This window comes from Vespa mandarinia, chromosome 23, assembly GCF_050613455.1.
Source record: "Vespa mandarinia isolate Hongniang chromosome 23, ASM5061345v1, whole genome shotgun sequence".
Classification (NCBI taxonomy): Eukaryota; Metazoa; Arthropoda; class Insecta; order Hymenoptera; family Vespidae; genus Vespa; species Vespa mandarinia.
The window spans coordinates 3,217,849-3,233,853 of NC_140832.1; the positions used below are offsets into that span (position 1 = coordinate 3,217,849).

A 16,005-nucleotide genomic window follows, 5' to 3' on the forward strand; every position below is an offset into this window, starting at 1 on the left:
TCGTTTACCAAAGACTAAAAGGCTTTCGAAAACTAAAACGTAGCAACGACGTTGGCAACCTGACCTCGTTATATTACCTTCGCACCATGTTCTCTCACTCTCTCTCTCTCTCTCTTTCACCTTGCCTAGGTATATTCCACGAATCCTCCTACGTCTTCTTCGTTTTACATAGAAGGTACTTTACGCACATAGTCTAAGAAGTGCATAAGCATTCATCGAGACGAAGGAGGTGCTACGTGAAAGCCCGCGAAGCTTCCGTCACACGATACTCGTTTCTCTATGTACCTTCCTCCGCCTCACCCTCCTCATCAACTACTCCATTCCCTTCCTTTCTTTCCCCTCTCCCTTCTCCATCCTCGCGCCTCTCTCTCTCTTTTCTTTTAAACATCTCCCATACATACCTCTTACCTTTCTCTCTCGTGTTTCACTCGTCTTTACCCCGACCTTTCATCGTATTCCCCCTTATAATTAGAAACGCTCGAGTCAAATCAGCGTGAATGAAATGAAATGAAAGCAAGCCAACTTTGAAATTGATTAAGATTCAATATATTAATGGTTATGTTATATTATATTTCATTAAACATATACTCAGGAGGTATTTGAATTTTATAATTACGTAAATTATATTAAACCGAGTTAATTATATTAGATGCCGATTAAATGATTGGTATTATTTCATGCAGTGTCAGATGTTTCATTGTATTAGATTCTAATGGGACAAGTGTACGAACGGATCAATGGATAAATGGTAATAGTAGATTGGGTAATGCTAATGAATCTTTGTAATATAATTTTCGACGGATAAACTTGAAAATAAAGGGAGCTTTATTTAAATCTCGTAATTAAACGAGAGATGTTTTCTTAAAGATTAAAACGAGTTTATGGTTGAGCCGAGAAATTGTAATATATCTTGAAACAATATACATAGTATGGCTTTGCTCTGATTAACGCTGACAAGATCGATCAAACGAATCGATCTTTTTAACTCGTTACATTTATATCTGCTTTATATCTATTCGTTCATCTTGCCAATCTCACGACACATTATATAAGCAAATTTATGATAATTAAAATCTCGAATGCTCATTACTATGATAATTATCAGGATAATAATAGTGGTGATGATGTTCGATGACTTCCTCGCACTTCATATTTTCAAATGATCCTGGCATAGTGACGTTAAACACCATTTCCGTAACTCGTAGGATTCATTATGATTTATTTCTTTCTTTTCTTTTTTTTCTTTTTTCTGATATAAGGAGATAAAACTACATAGAAAATCTCATAAATTTCTCAAAATCTTTAATACATCATGAACCAGTTTTTAAAGATTACGTACATTAACGAATTTATAAAACTCAATTTAATTAATATCCCTTATATTATTTTTAGTATAACTTTGTAGAAGAAACCTTGTTTAAAATAGAATCGTTCTCGATTCCGTCCATCGAGGATTCGATCAATAGAACAATCCGATCAACTTATCTCGTCTTACTTACTCTATACTCTATTTTTATGATCTTCGATGACAATTCGCACGTCATCGAAACCAGATGGTAACAATGTAATAGAAACGTGTCTCGATTTCGTGACCTACACTCACAAAAGTGGATAAATGTGCCATCGATCGTACGATATTAATGCATAACCCACGGCAATTAACCCTTACGGTGAACTTCGTACACCGAGGTCATGGATGTTAAATGTCGTTCGAACGTATTTATCGAGAATTTCTAATAAATACTTATATCGTTCTACTAAAAAAAAAAAAAAAAAAAAAAAAAAAAAAAAAAAAAAAAAAAAAAAAAGCGAGGCGTTCCTAAAGAAAAAAGTAATTATATAAGAAAAATTTTTTTCAATCGATGTAATTACGTTTTTATAAATACAATTTTTTTTTTCTTTTTTTTTTTCTTTAAGTAAAAAATATCAAGTAATACACTATCATTTGAATGTTTCCACTCGTATAATTTATTTTTTCATTTTATTTAAATATAAGAAGATGGCTTACGAAAGTAAGTTTTTTTGTAATTTCTTTCTGTAAAATCAAATCTGTTTAGAAACGTACAAGACAATTTTAATCGTACTTATTCGATGAATCGGGTCAGCTCAACAAGTGAAATTGATCTCAACTAATTATGTATGCATTTATGTATGTAACTCTCGATATTTCCATTGCATTATGTTTCGAAAGTGACCGATAACGATGAAAACGAACTCGCAATGCGACAAAATATCCCGCGAATGTGACAAAAACTGGTGAGATTACGTCTAAAACATAACGGGATTCTGCGGGTAAATATTAACGCGGTTGCTTTCGTGCGTCACGTACGCTCGACAGCTCGATTTTTATGGAAAAACCGGCGTCACGTATGAGTGACGCCGAAGGACAACTAATTTCCATCTCTCGCGTTCTCGCACGAAATTAACAAAACGAAACGGTCGCTCGATACACACAAATACGGTCTAATCGGATGAACAAACTTTGTAAAGAACGAAAAATAATATCATTTGATTTTATATATATATATATACACATATGTATATAAAAAAAAGGAAACGAAATGAAATAAAAAAAAAAAAATACTATAATACTGAGTTGCACATAACGATCGTAAAATCGTTATCTTTTTACTGTTTCGCTTTTTACAAACAAACAAATAAACAAACAAACAAAAAAAGAAAAGAAAGTAAAAAATAAAAAAATAAATAAAAAATATGGTTTTTACATAAAGTGATAACTTTATAAAAAGAACAATAAATTGCTTATTTGATTAATTCCTCTCGTATAATTATCTATCCGTGTAAAATGATATTATCAAACACAGGTATACGCGCGAATAGAAAAGAAACAAATTAAAAAAAAAAAGAAAAAAAAAGCATAATAAAAAATATTATTTCGTTGTAAAAACATTTGTAAAAATATTTTTTACGCGCGAGTTTCTTTAAAAAGTATTAAATGATTTTTATTATAATATACTAAATTTTATACTGATACATAGACATACAATCGTTTCGAGAAAATTACGATAAAATTCGTTCGAAACGAAAAATTGACATTCGGACAATTTTCGAGGCATCAGAGAGAAATAAATTTGATCGTAACGAGGGCGCAAACGTTGACGTAGGTCCTTCCTGTTTGGACGATTAGGGTCGTTCAGAAAATTATACGGAAAGAAAAAGAAAGAAAAAAAAAGAGAGAGAGAGAGAGAGAGAGAAAAGATAGAGTGTGAGAGAAAAAGAGAGATAACAAAAGAGCACACGTGCCATCTGTTAGCGTGTTGGAAAGGACGATTCGATCTATCGTTTGGCCAAAGTCAAAGTGTCTAACATCTGCTTTTGCAGATGTCTTTCGTCCAGTGGCCTCTGTTGAAAAAATGTTTGGTTTTCCCTCGAAATAGGGGGGCGTAAGAGGTAGAGAGAGAGAGAGAGAAAGAGAAAGAGAGGGTGGAATCTTGCTTCGCACACCGATGCCCCAACATTCTCCACTCTTCCCCTCTCGCATTTTCTTTCTTTCTTTCTTTCTCTCTTTCTTTCATATGGCAAATTTTTCTCGAGACATCAAAAGATAGAAAGAGAAAGAGAACGGAAAAATAAAGCGAGAGCAAATAAATGAATCGTCTCGTGTCCTCTCTGGATGGTTAAACGAGGGAGCAAAGCGGAAGAAGTGCCTTTCGTTAACGTTTCAGTAGAATTTTCTTATTTATACGACACGTTTCTCTCTCTCTCTCTCTCTCTCTCTCTCTCTCTCTCTCTCTCTCTCTTTACGAACCGTTGACCTTTTTCAAACCACTTTTCAGCCAGAAAAAGAAAAAAAGAGAGAAGATAGATAGAGAGAGAGAGAAAGAGAGAAGGAGGAAGAGATATCTTTTCAATTATTTACAAAACTTCTTGAGCCTAGGTAAGAAACGTTTGAAACAATAAACGTCCAACCTACTCGAGCGTCGATTTGGAAAAATGAAATCCAGGTCATACGTTGCCGTTGTAAGAACGATGACTGATTGACCTTTTCCCTCGCTACGACCTTCTACGAAACGAGCAAACATAACTTAAATAATTAGATCGAGTCGATCTTGCGATATAGGTTAAACGATGTTATTGCATATAAAACTCGATGGAGATCGAGAAAGTAGAAAAATAAATAAATAAATAAATAAAAAAAAAGGACGACGCTATATTATTATTTCGAACGACGTAATGTCACGAATCGAGAAAATAACCGGTCGCGCGATTGGCCAAGGTAAAAGGAGAATCTCGTTCTTTCTTTTTCTTTTTTTTTTTTCTTTCCATTTTTTACGTGATTCTCAACGCACGTTTCACTTACATACATATACATATATAAATTATATTTTGTTACGACCAAATGAAAGTTTCTTCGACGCGTACGAAAATCATTCGAACAAAAATACCAGTATATATATATATATATAACCTTCTTTACTTTCTCCCTTTATCTCTTTCTATCTAATCAAATAGCAACGGAGGAAAAAAGCGCTCGAGAAAGAGGAAGAGAGAGAGAGAGAGAGAGAGAGAGAGAGAGAGAGAGAGAGAGAAAGAGAGAAAATAAGAACGAAAGCGGAGAAGAGAAATAAGTACGTATACACATATATGTATTACATTTTGATATTGAATGAAACTTGAACGAAACGACAGACGGTGTACAACACAGTGGCCGGATGAATACTTATCTATCCGTTTAGGTACCTTATGCCATAAAGTTATGCCGAATCGAAAACTACCGGGTGTATCCGAAAATGCGTCAGTTTCAAAGTGGAAGTATGGAAGTTTAAGATGGAAGAGAAAGATGTAAACGAGAAGGAAGGAAGAAATGAAAGGAGAAAGGGGAAAGAGAAATGGTAGGAGAACAGCAAGTTTTCACAAAGCACTCAAAAGAGAGAATGAAAGACAGAAAGACACAGAGAAAGATAGAGAGAGAGAGAGAGAGAGAGAATCTCGCGCTAACCTTACTTGCCAATAGGAGTACGAGGCGAAATTTCGAAGCGCGTTAAGGAGGGCGTTAAGATATTAAATCCGAGAGCTTCGTCGGCTTCGGGTTCCCAACTAATTATGGAGTTGAGTGCAACCTTAGACCGACTCTCTTCTCTTCTCCTCTATCTTTCTCTCTCTCTCCCTCTCTCTTTCTCTATCTCTCTCTTACAGTTCCATCGTCGTCCTACCTACCCTACTCCTCTTTTCCCACCTCTACCCCCTCCGCCTCGACAGCAATTGATTTAAGACTTCACCGGCAGCTGTGTGGATGCGAAATTGGACGGGAAATTTGCCTCGCCTACATTACCTTTCTCTTGCTCTCTCTCTCTCTCTCTCTCTCTCTCTCGTACATTTGAGGGGTGAGATCTGAGATGGTGGGAGAAGGGGTGGGTAGGTTGAAATGGCTCCGTACTTTCGAGACGATACCTTCGATACGAAAGACGAGATCGGCTTCTCCCTCGCATTTTAATCCACATCCAGGATGGAAGTAATGTTCGTACGTGTTCGTTCGTTCGTAAGAAAAATTGCCTTGAGACTTACCTGTAACAGAGAGAAAAAGATTTTCGTTAAAGGATCGCAATGGTCGATATGATCGTATCGAAGATTAAATGTTCTAAAGAGAGAACGAAAAAAAAGAGAGAGAGAGAGAGAGAGAGAGAGAGAGGGTGAATCAGAGTTAACGTGCCATTCGATATCGAAAAAAGAAAAACCATTCTCTCTCTCTCTCTCTTCTCTCTTTTTTTCTCTCTTTCTCTCTTTTTCAAACGATGTTCTCACTGACGGCTTCATCGACGAAGAAATCCTGACTTTGCCGAATGAACCGAACTTAATAGCTCCTACGACCTAAGTAACAGTTTCCTGCTTCTCCGAGTAGAAGCGGAGCTATTCATTTACAACCTACTTATCCATTGTCACTGAAATTGCACGAGGAAGGGGGGGGGAGATAGATAGGGGGATGGTGGAACGGAGGAGGAGGAGGAATAGGAGGAGTAGGAAAGGGGTTATTGACCTTTTTCATTTGTTCGAAGACGATACCTTTCGTTGTCCTAATCGTTCAGATGATAAAACTGATACATAGATGGATAGTTAACGATTAATATCTCTAATGAGAATTTTCAAGAAAAATTTCCTTTTCTTTCTTATTTTTCTCTTTTTTTTTCCTTTGCTATTAATAACATAATCAAAAACTTAAGTCTTCGATGTTATAGAAGGAAAAGGATAAAAATGAGAAATAGAGAGAGGAAGAAATAGAAAGAAATGAAATGAAATGAAATGAAATGAAAATCTTAAATACCAAGCCATATATAATCGCTCTTGTAAACGAATTTTTGCTTCGTTTCTTTCTCTCTCTTTCTCTCTTTCCCTCTATTTCTCTTTGATACCTCCAAATGAATGTTCCTAACGACCAACGTGGCATTATGTAAGAAAGTCAGAGAGAACCGATTCTAAGAACGTCCTAGTGTGCCCGTATGTTTTCCTAGGTCAGTGGGTATTGCGAGTGTTCCTTCGATTTTTCCTCTTTCCTTTTCGCTCGGCTCCATTGGTCTTTGCGAAAATATGGAGGTCGGTTGGTAAGGTCGGCCAAGATGGTACACCATAATTTCTAGAAGATCTCCTTTGAATAATAAGATTCTTGGGAGAAGCTAATAAAGTTTTCTCTCTATTTTTCCTTGCTCTTCTTTTTCGTCTTCGTACTTTTATTTTATTTTTTTTTTCTTTTTTTTTTCTTTATATATATATATATATATATATATATATATATCTTCCAACATTCTACTCTCCTTCTCTAAAATTTTGCTAACACTTTATCAAAATATATATATTATTATTATTACTGTTGTTGTTGTTGTTATTATTATTATTATTATTATTATTATTATTATTATTATTATTATTATTATTATTATTATTATTAATAAAAATAATTGTACGAAGAAACGTTTAGGAATGTAACGATCAACATGGATTCTATAATAAAAATTATACGTGCCAACCGAACGAAACTACAGCAATCTTTCCGTAATACCCCTTGTCGAAATTCTAGCAATTTTTCAGCGTTGATCCAAAAATGTCTCCCACGCGTATAACCGTAAAATGGAATCTGTGTGCAAGTCTATATATGTGTGTGTGTGTATGAGTGTATCGCTATAAATATTAATCCTATAATTGGCCTACACGGTGATTTACGCGACTCATAAATGTGCCTTGCCGTTATTTACAATGACAATTTGTGCACACGTGAGTCATGAATTTGTACGTTTTGTAAAACGTATACACGTTAGTTGAGAGCGTTAATACGAATGAAATTTTTCGGTAAACGAAATGGCGACGATTCGATTTTTAACATTAGAAATTTTCTATGAACGTTATGGCCGAGAGCCGTAAAAAAAAAAAAATGTTCTTTTCATTCACACGAATCGAAGGTAGCGGAAGGGGAGCAGGGAGATGGGAAAAGGGTGGGGGCAGATTGGTGACGTGAAAATGTCGTTTAAAAAATTCTGTTCGTAAAACGTTGCTAACCGAATGGACAAACACACGCGATATCACGCGTGGATACGATGGTATTTTTTTCTTTTTTTTTCTTTTTTTTTTTGTTAGCTTCGGTGAGAAAGAAAAAGAGAGAGAGAGAGAAGAAAAGAAAAAAAAATGTCGAATTTAACGATCCTTTTATCCGAATTCCCGTATTTTCCATCGTTCGTTCTATGTCGTTCTATGTCGTCCATGGTGGTATTGGAATGGAAGAAGAAACTCAATGATCGTTTCTGTTCCCTTCTAGAAACGTCGAAGAAGAATACCAATGGACGAAGAAAATTACACAAAGCCATTCGGAGGGCAGCGAGGAAAGAGAGATAAAGAAAGAGAAAGAGAGAGAGAAAGAGAGATAGAGAAAGAGATGTAGCGACCTTTTTACTCAACGCCGACCAACCACCTTCTTCTCCTCTTTTTCCTTCTCTTCCTCCTCCTCCTCATCGTCGTCGTCGTATTCCAGCGTCCACTTTTCGTAAAGTATCGCATTTCCTTCTCTTTCACGAGATACGTGAATCTCTCTTCTAGCTCTTTTTTTTTCTTTTTTTTTTTATTTTTTATATCCTCCTTTTCCGAATATATTTATCTACTTACAATACACATATAAATACTTAACACCTTCACAAGACAAGTTAAAGTTCGAATGACGTTTGAATAACGTGTATTCATTTGCATAAAACCTGCGAATTCATTAAATCTCCTGATAGTAGGAGGGGAATGAAGGATTTATGGAATTAAAATTCTCTGTTAATAAAAATCGAATTGTCGATGACGAAAGGAAAAAAAATGAAAAGAAGAGAAAAATAAAAAAAAAAAACAGAGAAAAGAAGAAGAAGAAGAAGAAGAAGAAGAAGAAGAAGAAGAAGAAGAAGAAGAAGAAGAATAGGAAATTGCATTCCTACGATTTAAATACCGATTGAATAATTACTTATTAATGCGAATTTATGCGATATAAGAGCGGAAGCATATTTCCCACTTAAATTCCTCGTTCCGTAACCTAGTTTTCTCGATCGTTTCGCGAGTTTATTATCTAGCACGAAGTTTGTTTTCCTACTGCCACTTTACATTTGCTGTTTTTAAATCCGCTTGAGATCATCTTAGCATGTATAAGTAAATACATACATACATATGCGTAGATATATATATATATATATATATATATATATATATATATATATACATATATAGTTACGCATATACGTTTTCTATCATTGTAGGTGCATGTAAAAATCATACGTATTCTCTCTCTCTCTCTCTCTTTTTTTTCTTTTTTTTTTATGCATGTATGTATATACAATTTTCTGACTAGTAAAATATTGAAATGCAAAAATTGTTGACAAGACGACGACGACAAGGATGACGACGATTATGACGATGATGATGATGATGATGATGATGATGATGATGATGATGATGATGATGATGATGATGATGATGATGATGATGGTGATGATGATGATGATAACGAAAACATATATACTAATATACGAAACTTTTAAAACGCACGTACGCATACACTCGTGTAACCCTTGTAACGTAGGCTCTCGTATTTAGCTTAAAGAAATCGATATCAGAGTTCTTTCGTTGTTCCTTCCTTCTTCTTCATCTTCTTACTTCATGTTTACCGGAAGACAACGATGCCTTCCTGTATTTCGTAATATTCATCAAACAATGAATCATCTCGACATTTTTTGTTTCCTTTTTTTCTTTACTTATCTCATACTAATATAGTAATATTGTAATATATAACATAATAATATTTTATATGAATTATGTATATATTCTTTTTTTTTTAATCTCTTGTTAAATAAAGATCATGCTTGTAAAATGAGTCATATGCGTACGTGTGCGTATACATATATATATATATATATATATATATATATATATATATATATATATGTATATATGGTATATATCGAAAGAAAGATATTCAGATTCCATTATCCGTACTGTTACTCCATTTTGTCGCTTTTCCGAAACTAAAATATTTATCAAACGTTAAACGTACGTTAAGTATACTTCTAAGCGAGGCACGAACCCGTTTGAGATTTCCACGGCTCGAGAGCAGCAGGAAGGAATTCCATTCTCCGATTAAAGTGTGTATGTGTGTGGAAAAGGAGAGAAAGAGAGAGAGAGAGAGAGAGAGAGAGAGAGAGAGAGAGAGAAAGAGATTGGAAGCGGGAACGAGACGCGTTGCCTTAGCGACTTTTACGACTCGAAACACGATCGCGAGTACTAACGGCGTTTAGAAGTCGTAAACGGCTTGATGGACGAGCGTGGATAAAGGGTAGTACCAAGCATTACCATGTAATATTTATTAATCCCCACTACCCGTATCTGAAATCCATGCAACAAAGGTCCCATCACCTTTATACGATTGCACGTTGGCGTAACTAATCCTCAAAAGGAAATCGTCCAGGATATATATTTATAACAGAAATGAGTTAAATTCATTGAAATAATGAAGTTATGATGATATAGTGTTATATCGAAGAGAGAAAGAGAGAAACAAATAATAATAAAGTAGGGTAGATAGATGATTTTCCTTCTTTGTTTGTTTCATCTTTTTTTTATCCTTTTTTTTTCTTTCTTTCTTTCTTTAATTACGGAATTAAAAAACAATGACTCCTATACTGGTATTCAATTTTTTGTTAAATATTATACTTCGAGTCTATTTAATAATAATAATAATAATAATAATAATAATAATATGTCCGAAAAGTATCATTTTATTTTTGTAACCTTTTTTTTATATATATATTATTTATAAAAACACGTCGAATATAACGTATAACAATAATATTAAAGGTCGTATTATTTCTGTACATACATATGTATATTAAAAATTCAAATAAGTCTATGGTTTTTTTTTCTTTTTTTTTTTTTTTTTTTTTCATTGATAATTTAATAATTTATTTTAATTTCATGTTTCATTGAAGATAACAGATAATCAACATAAACTTTCCGGAAATAGAATCCAATACTTGTGATAAGATAATTTTACAACGAAGGAGGAATAGTACAACGCATTATACATATGTACATGTATTTGTATAAAATTCAATTTATCATGTATTCCCATATACACATACGTATATATGTACAAATGTGGTCGATCGTAATGACCAAGGATGGAACAACGTTCTCTCGCATCGAGTTAGTCCGATAATCTTGGTTTTTGTTTTCGTCGACGGCCACTATCATTGCAATTCGTCTTGTTGCACTTCAATGAAGATAAAATCCATATTTTTCCTTTTCTTTTTTTTTCTTTTTCTTTTTTTTTTTCCTTTTAGTTCTTCCTCTTCTTTTCAATTAACCGTAATTATATATCGGTCTTCTCTCTTTTTCCTTTTCCTTTCTATTTTCTTCCTTTTTTTCCCCTCCTCATTTTAAATTAAAACGTAGCGATTAAGAAAAAAAAAACGAAGGTTATAATAATCATGATGATATCATTAAGATCGTATTAATGTATAATAGATACATCAATCATATGAATCTATTAAAAGGGATCGGACTGAAAATCATTCTATATCATTTTCATTCCTAACAATTCTATCCGCGCGAACAAAGCAACTACGCATGTATATATAAACGATTAAACTTGATCCTTTTTCACACGCTCCGATATCTTCGCAATAACGTTGTTACCCTAATTACGTGTATTATCGTAATAACGCATTCGCGCATTAATTACGCAAGATCAAACGTTCTATTGCAAATAAATGACATACACTGCGATAATAGAATGAATCGTATTATATATATATCTATATATATGTATATATTTACGTAATAATGTAATTTATGAAGTACCTTCTCGTTGCTCGATGATAGTTCAATTGTTAGAAAGTATATGCGAATAAAATCATAAACTTAAAACGTAAAGAAGTGAGAAGAAGAGTTTTTCTAGGTGAGACGATGAAAATGGAAAATGTAATGCATAGAAAAAACAAAAAAAAACAAAAAAAGAAAAGATACGCACGTGAAACGAAATATTTATGTATCTATCTATGTATATATACGTGTGTGTACGTCTCTCTCTCTCTCTCTCTCTCTCTCTCTCTATCTCTCTCTATGTGTATGTGTGTATATACGTACGTACGTAAACTGGAACGTCCTGGAAAAGCAAAGAAAAGTGCCCAACTTTCTAGTCTAACCAAATGGACGAATAAAATTATTTATTATCAAAGAGAGAAATAACCAGAGACGAGTGTGGGCAGACGATGACGAAGAAAAGCGATTACACGAATGCGTATAATTAGCCTATCGACGAAGGAAGTACATTCTTTCGAGATGACATATGTATATGTTTGAAAATATATTAACAGACATCTATCTTTTTACTTTGCTATCACGTGACACTGTATCACGCCATTCGTAATAATAAAAACATCGAAAACAAGAGGAAAAGAGAGGTAAACAGAGAAAGAAAGACAGATAGACAGATAGATAGAGAGAGAAAGAAAGAGAGGGAATGAGAGAATGAGAAAAAAGAGAGAAAGAGAGAGAGAGAGAGGAAGACTGAAACAGAGAGAGAGTGATAGAAAAAGAAAAAGAGAGAGAGAGAGAGAGGAGTCGTATAACTTGTCTCTTTTATACAAGTTTACGTAATGCAACGACACAAGGAACCTGGGCAATGGGAGATATGTATGTAGATGCATAGCAGCTTGGGAGTCGCGTCGTCTCTACTCCCACGCACGTTACTTCTACTTTTCTCCAACTTTGTTCCTCCTCACCCACCTGTCTGAACGTCTGTCTCTTTTCAAAAAGTGTGTATATGTATATATATACAGATATATATATATATATATATATATATGTATATATATACCTCTATGTATATGTGCGTGCGTATATACTCGTTGTATTCCTTCTCGACGACGTATCAAGGATTTGCGTTTCCATTTACTGTATGAAGGGAAAAACGTAATTTCATAATGTCTACCAGGTAGACGTTAGATTTCTTCGATTCTTTTTTTTTTTCTTTCCTTTTCTCTTTTTCTTATGTCTTCTTTCCTTTCGAACGAGTATATATAAGTAGGGGAAAAAAAAAGGAAAAAGAAGAAAGAAAAGAAAAAAAAAGAAAATGTCGGAGAAAAGTTTTGATAAAAGAACGATGAAATCAAAGAAATAATTTATATTACTACGTTGCTGTATGAATATATTTTCTAAATGAGGCAACGTCAGAATGATGAAAGAAAGAAAGAAAGAAAGAAAAGAGAAAGAAAAAGAATCATTAAAATAAGAAAAACACAGATTTCTCTGATTAAAAGTATCGACCATGAGTAGATACCACTTTTCCCATTGAGTTTACGTAATTAAAAATACTCAAGCATTTAATCACCTCGATGGTACTTGATTAATTTATAAGCTGCGATGCGCACAGTATCTCAATGCATTCCAATGTTTCTTTCACACACCTACACGCTCGTATAGACTCGTTTACGAATGAGAGGCATGATTAAACAACAGTGCTCCTATTGGTTTTCTTCCTTTCACGTTCCTTTGAATGAAAATTTATGTCATTAACGCATAAAAAAAAACTAACAAACTAAGGTCTATTAAATGAGAACAATTTTTCTCAAATATCTATTCAATAAAAATTTTCTTTCGATTTTTAATAAGTTCCATGATAATGAATAAATAATGAAAATATAAAACATCGAACGAAATTGTTTTTTTCATAATTAATAAAATTTTATTAACGTTAAAATTACAAATCTATTATTAATATTCGTTTAATATTTTAAGCAGACAATAGTATCCATTTATAATATTAAAATATTTCTCCAATTCCCTTATTGCGTTTATTACATTTTATTTCATTTTACAATAATAAAAAAATAAAGAGAAACATTTAACAAAAGTCTCCATCGCGTCATTTTGTTGGCTATGGTAAATTCTTCGTGTTAATATATAAAAAAGGAAAGCAAAAAACAAGAAGCAAAACAATAAATTAACGAGTCAACGATGAATTAATAAATCCATTTCGTCAAATATACATAGCGCTTCATTTATTCCCTCGAACGTCTTATTAATATTTTTAAAAGATCGAAGTAAGTTTCAAGATGGAACTGTAGGTAAGGCTCGAGAGGCAAAGGGCAAAGAGTGCGAGACGACAAAGTTAATGGGCAGAGAAAGAAAAGAGAGAAAGAGAGAAGAAGAAGAAGAAAAAAAAAAGAAGAAAAGAAAAAAGAGGAAAAAAAAAAAAAGAAAAAGAGGCAGATAGAAAGCATATTCGAGCTGACGTTGGAAGGTCGGCTTTCCTCCTTTTACCGGAAATTACGAAATGGCGTTACTTTCCATGCTTCCGTTGACGTAACGCAAATACGAGTCTCGTCTACGTCGTCGTGCCCATTTCCTTGAGTTAGAAAGAGACGGCTCATCGCCCTCACGTATCGCGACGAGAGAAAGAAACGGAAAAGGGAGGAAAAGTACAAGCAAGAGAGAGACAGATAGAGATAGAGAGAGAGAGAGAGAGAGAGAGAGAGGGAAAGAAAAAGAGAAAAAAGAAGAAGAAAAAATAATATACCAAACGAAACGAAACGAAAATATAATAGCATAACTAGGAATATGAGAGTAACAATTTCTGATACTTTTTAAAACTACGTGACATGGACATTCGATCGTTTTCTTCTGTAACGCAAATAAGTTATATCGATTAGATTACAAACTACGTACGATTACATATCTATATTTCGAGATCGACGTTACTAGATATGTATCAAATTGAATCCTAATATAATCCAATGTGATTACTCGATATATGATAATTTAGAAAAAAGTTTTGAAGACTTTTAAAACGTGCTTGATTACATACGTGTGCCATCGATGTTTAGGAAGTTGAAACGTCCCGTTTAGAAGATGTTTAACAACTAACGCGACTGTGGTTAATGACGACGTATATATGTAGATATCTAAGTATTTATTTATGTATTTTCGTCCTTGTCGTACGTATCATTGAATACCGAATAAACAGACACGGCGTGTGCGTGTTTAAATAAGAGAGACAGAGATTGAAGTAGAGATAGAGATAGAGATAGGGAGTAACTAAGAGACACAGAGAGAGAGAGAGAGAGAGAGAGAGAGAGAGAGAGAGAGAGAGAGACAGAGAGAGAGAGAGAGAGAGACAGAGAGAGAGAGAGAGAGAGAGAAGACAAAGAGAGAGAGAGAGATAGTAAGAGAAGCGACCAAGAGCCCGAAGCTAATCGCCTTAACGGCAACAGCGGTTAGTAAATAGCTAAGGATATTGACCGCCTTCAACGTATACGACTGGTCCGATAAGTACGTCGTAAAGCGGTTAACGAGCATCGCCGTAGGCTGAGCACCGATTCATCGCTAATTACTAATGCACCCCCGCGCTTCCTATCTGATGGGGGATGACGTCGAACTAAGAGGAGACGACGACAACGACGACGACGACGAGAACGAGGACGACAACGATGACGATGACGACAACGGTTAGAACGAGAGAAATTACGAGGTACGACGTCTTGTGCTATCTTGGATTCACGATCGATAGATAGGTTACTTAAACGACTATGTTGATTAATAATCGTTATTGATAGTCACGGCTTAATGATTTAATCGACAACGATCGATGTTATTATAGTTGTCATAAGAAATGATGACTAAACTGGTAAGATAATAAATACGAAAATATGTGTAGTTAATTTTAACAGTTTAAATAAGTGAAATTTAATTAATGGTAGTAACCAGATCTGGTAATAATAGTCTCTGAGAGAGTTGTTATACAGAAGAAGAGATATAACATGTCTGATCGGATACTGAGCCTGTTAATACATATATATATATATATATATATATATATATATATATATATATATATATATAGGTGTAGATTATCATAAAAAGAAAAAGGAAAATAAAAAAAAAAGTATCCATCAAACGAGCCAGACGACTCGTTCTATATTTATAGTAGCGTTCTCCCTCCGATCCCAAAAGAACTTTTTAATAAAATATCGTTTCAACATTTTTCGATAGATCGGTATCATAAAAAAACAAACCATATGAAACAACGTGAAACATAGTTTTTAAAATTCGAGATATTTCGTTAAGTCGCTTTTAAATTACATGTGTATAAGAAAAATACAGAAGAGAGAGAGAGAGAGAGAGACAGCAAAAAATTAGGGTAAAGTATCGTATTATCAAAGTCTCCGACCGGTATGCGGTTAGTGGATATAAAGAGGGGTGAAGGACCGCCCTTTATGTTGGTGATTTCTGCTCTCTTTCAACCAACCTCCCAAAGCTTCCTCCCTCCCTCCCTCCCTCCCACCTCTACTACCCTCCTCTTTCACTTCGCCGTCATCCCATGCACTTTCAACACACATCGACCACTGTGGCCTGTCGTTCGGCCGGTCGGTTTCATCCCTCCTCTTTCCCTTTTATGGCGCATAACCGTGGCCATTTTGACCGGCCCGGCAAGTAATTCAATTTATAATTGAGCGAAAACCGCGATAGCGGGTGAGT

General features: G+C 34.3%; 1 protein-coding gene across 10 annotated transcripts in view; it reads right to left on the bottom strand.

Moving 5' to 3' along the window:
* Window positions 1-16,005, bottom strand: part of LOC118444474 (Krueppel-like factor 6) — a 312,575-nt gene that overhangs the window by 196,265 nt on the left and 100,305 nt on the right. For 2 of the 10 annotated variants that reach the window (XM_085663670.1, XM_085663665.1), the window contains exon 1: window positions 14,336-14,405. The exons of 7 other annotated variants lie outside the window; for them this stretch is intronic. The gene's annotated coding sequence lies outside the window, so the exon portion shown is untranslated. Of the gene's footprint in view, window positions 1-14,335; window positions 14,406-16,005 lie in introns of those variants that run through there. One more of the 10 variants, XM_085663666.1, reaches the window with a different exon arrangement.